The sequence below is a fragment of the Triticum dicoccoides genome, chromosome 4A (genome assembly GCF_002162155.2).
Source record: "Triticum dicoccoides isolate Atlit2015 ecotype Zavitan chromosome 4A, WEW_v2.0, whole genome shotgun sequence".
In the NCBI taxonomy this organism is placed as follows: Eukaryota; Viridiplantae; Streptophyta; class Magnoliopsida; order Poales; family Poaceae; genus Triticum; species Triticum dicoccoides.
The window spans coordinates 208223770-208232605 of NC_041386.1; positions in this window are offsets into that span (position 1 = coordinate 208223770).

The following is an 8836-nucleotide window of genomic DNA, read 5'->3' on the forward strand; positions in this document are numbered from 1 at the left end:
ATATCCGGTTGTAGAGAACTTGATACTTATCTTAATTAAAATGCATCAACCGCATGTGTAGCCGTGATGGTCTCTTCTCGGCGGAGTTCGGGAAGTGAACATAGTTCTTGTGTTATGCTTGAACGTAAGTAGTTTCAGGATCACTTCTTGATCACTTCTAGTTTCATGACCGTTGCGTTGCTTCTCTTCTCGTTCTTATTTGCGTATGTTAGCCACCATATGGTCTCAGTGCTTGCTGCAACTCCACCTCATTACCCCTTTCCTACCCATAAGCTTAAATAGTCTTGATCTCGCGGGTGTGATATTGCTGAGTCCTCGTGACTCGCAGATACTTCCAAACAGTTGCAGGTGCCGATGATACCAGTGCAGGCGGCGCAACCCAGCTCAAGTGGGAGCTCGATGAAGATCTTGTTCGTTGTGTTGTTTCGTTTCCTGTTGATCAGTAGAGGAGCCTAGTTGGGGCAATCGGGGATCTAGCATTTGGGGTTGTCTTCTTTTATTTTGGTTCCGTAGTCGGACCTTGATTGTATTCTGGTTGATGTATGTTTAACTTGTTATTTTTGTGAAGTGGCGAATGTAAGCCGTCTCTTTATCCCTTCCTTATTCAGTATATGGGATGTGGAAAGATTACCCCTCTTGCGACATGCCTACCATGCGGTTATGCCTCTAAGTCATGCTCCGACATGTGGGAGATATAGCCGCATCGTGGGTGTTACAACATGATAGTTGCACAATGGTACTGTTGGGGATATGACTATTGGGCATGACCCGCCCAGGAGGGGCCGGGTTATCCCAATGGCGGTTCATCAAACTAAAGCCCATGAAGATATTAAAGATGGCAATTCATGAAGCAGACACACTAAAGGGCCCAAAGCCCAAGAGCAGCTTAAGGCCCATAGGGATAAAACCGCCATGTATGTATGACTTGTATTATAAGGCAAGTGTAATTAGTCACCAGACCGGACACATTTATGAGCCGGCCGAGACTCTGTAAGCCACTGGGCGTCAACCTGTGTATATAAAGGGACGACCCGATGGCGGTTTAGGGCAAGAGACAATAGATCGAAAACTAGGTCAAGCGTATTCGCTCCCTGGTAATCGAGACATAAGCAATACCACCTCAAACTGGATTAGGCCTTTACCTTCACTACAAGGGGATGAACCAGTATAAACTCCTTCTGTCCCTTGTCCCATTTAACCCCTTTAAGCTAACCCTATTGCGATGGCTCCACGACTAAGTCCTTCTGCTAGGACATCTGTCGTGACAATTCCATGACAGTTGGTGCCAACCATGGGGCCAACGCACGGTGGTTTCGAGTTCTTGAAAGGCAACTTTGAAGGGATCAAAGATACACTGTGGGCTGGATGACCAAGAGTCGTCGCGGCAAGCTCTACATCGACGATGCAGGCTAGGGCCTCGGGGCCGGCTCAGTTGAGTACGGCTACCGGGTCCCCTTCGGTGGAATTCATGTCTTCATCGGCAAGATCGGCGAACCGGGCCCTGAGCCGGACATCTACACCAACATCATCGAGACGGCTCAGTGTGCACGACCCGCCCGAGTTCTCTCTCTGCATTTTAGAGCAAAAATTAGTTTAGAGCAAAAGATGTTAAGTAGTAGATGTTAGAGAAAAAATTAGTTTAGAGCAAAAAAATTGGTTTACATCAAAAGTTAGTTAGGGCTGTAGGGTTTAATTAGGGTTTTTTGTTTTCATATATGTTTAAAAAAAAGAAGAAATGTTGTAGTAGTGTTGCTTGTAGTATATAGTGATACTAGTAGATGTTAATTAGGTTAGGGCAGTAGTGGTACTAGTAGATGTTAATTAGATGTTTTTAGTTGGGGCAGTAGGGTTTTGCTAGGTTAATTAGGTTAGTAGTGCTGCTAGTAGTAGTGGTACAGTAGGTTAATTAGGTGAAGTAAATGAATAACCTAAATGAATGAAATTAGTAGTTAACTGAATTTTTTTCCTTTCATCATTATAGAGCACTAAATTTAACTGAATTTTCTTCTATTAGTAGTTAAATGATTTTTCTTCTACACTTAGTTTTTGAATTAGCTTGTGAAATTTGGACATGTATATTTGGACATGTGGTTTCTCGTGTATATTTGGACATGTGTTGCGGTGTTGAAGATGGATATTTGAACACTGTTTCCAGGGAATGAAGCCGAGTGGCCTATGTTTTGCCGGAATGTTGATTCATTTCCATTCCGACAAATTTCAGGTGCTCAATTTGTCCACTTTCTAGCAAAGGTCATGCCAAAATTTTCCGTGAATTTCGGCATGACTTGTGTTTCAAACTAAGACATATCGAGTGCCCGGGATTTGCCGCACCGGGAAGGAGTTAACATTCCTGCAAAACATAGGCCTTTTTATGTCATTATTCATTTTATTAGGTCTAGAATTAATTGACTAGATTTAATCATAGGAAACATGCTAGCAACGATGAAGGACAGGGTTCTGTTGATTGCGACGATGTCTACCTGGCGGCATACGAATTTTTGAGGGAATCTGATGATCAACGGATGTTGTTGCTGGACCCAGCTGTCGCATCGGGGACTGATACCGACATGCAGACCGGCGATGAGACTGAGACCGGCGCCGACACCGGTGCCGAGACTAGCGGAGCCGGTCTAGAACTGAAAGCAAAGAGGCCACGATGCCCAAACCAGCTCATGACTACTAGACTGGTGGTCACGGAGATGGACGATGGAATTTTTGAGCCAATAGCGCCCGTGGAAGCGCGATCGTGCTACGACAATCAAATAGGCTACATCGTATGGACAACCGCCACCATCAACGATGAGAAACTACAGAAGATAGATAATATGAGGCCCTCCCTCCTAAAGAAGCTGCACCAGATATTCTTGTTCCGGGGCAGGAATGAAAAGGATTATAAAGATCCAGATAAGGACCTGACAATGAAGAATATGAACAAACACGCCATGTCCAAGTTTAGCGACGCGTTGGCCGCGTGGAAAACAAGGTTGAAACATCGGATCGTCAACAAAAAGGAACCCTACTCCGAGATTGTAAAGGATAATCCGACAATCACGGAAGAGCACTGAGGGAGTCCTGAATTAGGGGGTCTCCGGACAGCCGGACTATATCCTATGGCCGAACTGTTGGACTATGAAGATACAAGATTGAAGACTTCGTCTCGTGTCCGGATGGGACTTTTACTTGGCGTAGAAGGCAAGCTGGGCAATACGGATATGTATATCTCCTCCTTTGTAACCGACCTTGTGTAAACCCTAGCCCCCTCCGGTGTCTATATAATCCGAAGGGTTTTAGTCCGTAGGACAACAGACAATCATACCATAGGCTAGTTTCTAGGGTTTAGCCTCTCTGATCTCGTGGTAGATCAACTCTTGTACTACTCATATTATCAAGAACAATCAAGCAGGACGTAGGGTATTACCTCCATCAAGAGGGCCCGAACCTGGGTAAAACATCGTGTCCCCTGCCTCCTGTTACCATCCGCCTTAGACGCACAGTTCGGGACCCCCTACCCGAGATCCGCCGGTTTTGACACCGACATTGGTGCTTTCATTGAGAGTTCCACTGTGCCGTCGCTGTAAGGAAGGATGCCTTGTCTCGTTGTTAAAAACAACATTACCGCTGGGGGAGCCCTGGCTGTCGGCCAAACTCTCTGGCTAGGCAGTTTCATCATGACCGCCCGTTCGGCTGTTGCATCGACGATGACTTCTCGGGTCATCGAAAATAACCTCCACGTCGGCTTGGAATTTGTCGAGCAGATGGATCTAATGGAGCTCTCTTCCCTAAACGAGCTCTTGGATCGCATCACCGCCTTGGGAGTCGCTACGGACTATGATCGGATTGGGCTTAAACCCGATCAAAGGGAGATTAACTCTCCACCGGTCACCCATCATATTGTGGTGGTGGAGGAACAATGCGGCGATTCTTCCTCTATCTTGAGAACTAACTATGTTCGGATTCCTGAGCTCTCCGAGACGGATACCCCTTTACGGGAGGACATCACCCAAGCCCTGAACCTAGAGTCAGGCCGCGGGCCAGACTTATCGGGCAACATCCCGGAATCCGAACTTCCAAGATTGGAAACTCCTCGGCCCCTGGGTCTCGGATCGGGTAAGGGCTCATACTCAAATCCACCCACCCACCCATACATAAACGATCTTTCCCACATCAGGCAAGAGCCCCATGAAACAATACATCATTATTGGGCTAGATTCCTCCTTGTGATGAACAAGGTTAAGGACTGTCGCGAGGAAGATGCAGTCTCATTTTTCTGCAATAATTGCACGAACAAGGGAATCCTTAACGCCTTAAGTCGCCGTGACATATCACGCTTCGCTAACTTGGCGTCCATAGTACAAAAGTACTGTGCGATGGAAAGCGCCTGGAAAACTGAAACGAAATTTTGGGATAATCCGGCTCCAAATATACACCCAGTCCGAAGTAAAAGGGTGCACTATCATAAGACACCCGGGTTAATTACAAAGAAACAAAAACCCTCTACAGGGTGTGGAACCGTATTGGAGGGATGGCTCAATGGACCCTGCAAAATTCATAGTACAGCGGATACCATACCAACACATAGCCTTAGAGCATGTTGGGTACTTCGGCAGGTGGACAAAAGTGGTGAGGATCTTCTCATCCCAGATGCCACAGAGCACCATCCCGGGGATAACAATACGGTATTAACAGTCTTTAAAACCTTCGCATCAAATAATAGGTGCAAGCGAACACTCCGCAACCTTGCCGAAATCTGCCACGTGGCAGCAATAAATCCATGGAGTGACACGGCCATTACCTTCAATGCCAGTGACGAACCTAAATTCCGAACAGCCCGAGCACCAGCTGCACTGGTCCTCATTCCAATTGTGGATGGCTTTCAACTCACCAAAGTACTCATGGACGGCGGCAGTGGATTGAACCTCATCTATGAGGAAACTCTTCAAAAAATGGAAATACACTAGAACCGCATTGAGCAAAGAAGCACAACCTTCAGAGGAATCATCCCCAGTCGGGAAGCATGCTGTGCTGGGAAAATCACACTAGATGTGGTATTCGGCACGGCGGAGAACTATAGGTCCGAATAAATTACATTCCAAGTGGCCCCGTTCAGTAGTGGATACCACGCCCTTTTAGGGAGGGAGGCGTTCACGATCTTCCAAGCCGTACCCCATTATGAGTACATGAAGCTCAAAATGCCCGGGCCCAATGGAATCATCACTCTCGCTAGTGATCCGGACACAACACTCCGCGCCGAAAACAAAACAGCCGCATTGGCCCTCGAGGCATTATCCGAAGCCCTTTCGGCCGAGGAATTAACTGCGCTACGCTCCATAGTGGACAGGGACGACATGATACTTGACAAGAGATCCAAGTCCACCTCTTTTAAACTAGCGGATGAAATAGTCAAATTCCAAGTCCACCCAACGGACCCTACAAAAACAGCCTCCATCGGGGCATAGTTAAACCCCGCCGTGGATGCCGCACTACGAGAGTTCCTGCGCGAGAATTGGGACATATTCGCCTGGCACCCCTCAGACATGCCAGGAATCCCACACAGGATGGCCGAGCACAACCTCAATATTCTAAAGGGATTCAAGCCGATCAAGCAGACTCTTCGGTGTTTCTCTGAACCTAAGAGACAAGCTATGGGAGAGGAACTAGCCAAGTTATTGGAGGCCGGATTCATTAGAGAAATAAAACACCCGGACTGGCTAGCAAACCTGGTGATGGTACCAAAGAGGGACAAATCATGGCGCCTATGTGTCGATTTCAAGGACCTCAACAAGGCTTGCCCAAAGGATCCCTTCCCCCTCCCCCGCATTGATCAAATTATCGATGCTACCGCAGGACACGACTCATTGTGTTTCCTCGGCGCATACTCCAGCTACCACCAAATCAAGATGGCGGAGTCCGACCAAGCCGCAACGCCATTTATCACACCATACGGCCCCTTCTGTTTCAACACAATGCCTTTTGGGCTCAAAAACGCCGGCGCAACATATCAGCGCATGATTCAGACATGTCTGGAGAAACAGATCGGCAAAACAGTAGAGGCATACGTAGATGATGTGGTTGTCAAAACCAAACACGTCAACTCGCTAATAGATGACTTGAGGCTCACATTTGACAACCTCCGAACATACGACATCAAGCTCAATCCGGAAAAATGCGTTTTCGGCAAACCAGCCGTTAAGCTCCTGGGTTTCATTGTCTCCAGTAGAGGAATTGAAGCAAATCTGGCCAAAATCCGAGCTCTGTCATAGTTGGCTATCCCAACGGACCTCAAACAAATCCAGAAATTAACCGGATGTGTGGCGGCTCTAAGCCGCTTTATCTCCCGCTTAGGAGAAAAGGCATTACCCCTTTATCGCCTCCTTCGGCGCACCGAACACTTCGAGTGGACGGACGCTGCCACAGCCGGATTGAAAGAAATAAAAGCCATACTGGCAACCAACCCAATCCTGGCCGCGCCAAACATCGGTGAACCAATGTTGTTGTACATTGCGGCAACTCATCAGGTTGTAAGCGCAGTGCTCGTCGTCGAACGAGAAGCGGACGGACATAAATTCCCCCTTCAGAAGCCGGTATATTATGTATCCACTGTCCTCAGTCCATGCAAATCACGGTACCCACATTATCAAAAGATAGCCTATGTGGTATTCATGGCATCCCGGAAGCTGCGACACTACTTTCAAGATTGTTCAATTACAGTAGCCTCAGAAGTGCCACTTAATGATATTATAAACAACCGTGACGCCACGGGCCGGATTGCCAAATGAGCCATTGAGCTCCTCCCATTCGACATAACATACAAACCGCGGCGAGCCATTAAATCGCAAGTATTGGCCGACTTTGTCACCGAATGGACGGAAGCCAAACTCCCTAAAGAGTATGACGCATACACCAATTGGATCATGCACTTTGACGGATCCAAAATGCTGGCTGGTCTGGGGGCTGGTGTTGTCCTGACGTCCTCAACCGGAGATACCGTTCAATACGTACTACAGATACTGTATACAGACTCCAACAACACAGCCGAATTCAAAGCCCTGTTACATGGTCTCTGGATGGCAGTTTCCATGGGCATTCAACGCCTAGAGGTGCGTGGGGATTCAAACCTCACAATATCCCAAATAAATGGAGACTTCGATGCCAAGGATCTGAAGATGGCGGCCTATCGCAACACCGTCCTAAAGATGTCAGCACGGTTCGAGGGGCTCGAATTTCACCATGTGGCTCGGGAAAACAATCAGGCGGCGGATATCCTCGCCCGCATCGGTGCAAAACGTGATGCGATCCCCCCAACATGTTTTTGGAGAGGTTGTTTAAGCCATCCGTGGTATGGGAAGGGGACACCGTTAACAATAGTCCGGACCCGACCAAAATGCTCGATACCGAACACTCTGACATAATCGGAGGCTCTACCACCAAAATAACACCTTCAGCCCACGTAATAATGGCCATCATCGCCCCATGGACAGAACCATTCCTGACCTACCTAACTAGGCAGGTACTTCACGAGGACCAAAATGAGGCACGCTGCATAGTGCGGCGATCCAAAGCCTACAGGGTCCATGAGGGAGAGCTGTATAATAAAAGCACTACCGGAGTCCTTCAAAAGTGCATCTCCAAAGAGGAAGGGCGGAAACTTTTGGCAGAAATTCACGCCGGACTCGGCGGCCACCACACTGCAGCCCGAGCCCTTGTAAGCAAGGCCTTCCGTACATGTTTTTATTGGCCGACGGCCCGGGTAAATGCACATGACTTGGTCCAACGCTGCGTCGGTTGCCAGCTTTTTGCAAACCAAAGCCACATGCCACCCACCGCCCTCCAAACAATCCCCATTACCTAGCCCTTCGTGGTCTGGGGGCTTGATATGGTTGGACCCCTTAAAGGGGGAACCCATAAGAAAAAATACTTACTGGTCATGGTGGATAAATTCACCAAATGTATAGATGCCAAACCTGTTAAAACGGCAGAATCCGGACCGGTGATAGACTTCATATCCAGGGTTGTACACCATTATGGCGTCCCCCACAGCATCATCACTGACAACGGCACGAACTTTACGGCCGACGAGGTAAAACTCTGGTGCAGCAACATGGGCATCAAGCTCTATTATGCTTCTGTCTATCACCCACAAACCAACGGCCAAGTTGAGCGAGCAAATGGTCTTATCATGAGCGGCATCAAACCCAGATTAGTGCGGTCCTTAAAGGAGTCTAACATGCACTGGGTAGAGGAGCTCTACTCCGTACTCTGGGGGCTGCGGACCACACCGAATCGTACTACTGGATACACACCCTTCTTTATGGTGTACGGCGTAGAGGCGGTTCTGCCCTACGACATAATTCATGACTCACCTCGAGTGCGCATGTACGAAGAAAGAGAAGCCGAGCTCGATCGGTAGGATAGTCTGGACACCCTGGAGGAGGAGCGCGATGTGGCAAAATCCTGTTCCGCATTCTATCAGCAACAGGCTCGAAGATACCAAAGCAGAGAAGTACGGGCCAAAACTTATAACGTTGGCGAGCTAGTTCTACGCCTGCCGGAGAAGAAAAAGACCAAGCTCGAGCCCAAATGGGAAGGTCCCTTCATTATTGACCAAGTTCTGACCGGTGGAGCGTACCGTCTGCGGGATGCATCGACTAATCGACTTGAGACTAACCCATGGAACATAGCCAGGCTCCGAAGATTCTACGCCTAGTGCCGAACTCTATGTTCGTCTCCTTCCTCTGTCCATTTTTCGCATATACATTATCTGTCTCTTTTCTCTTTCTTTCTTTTTTTCTTTCTCAAGGCCTTCAAGGGCCAACTTGTGCCTTGCTTGCACACTATT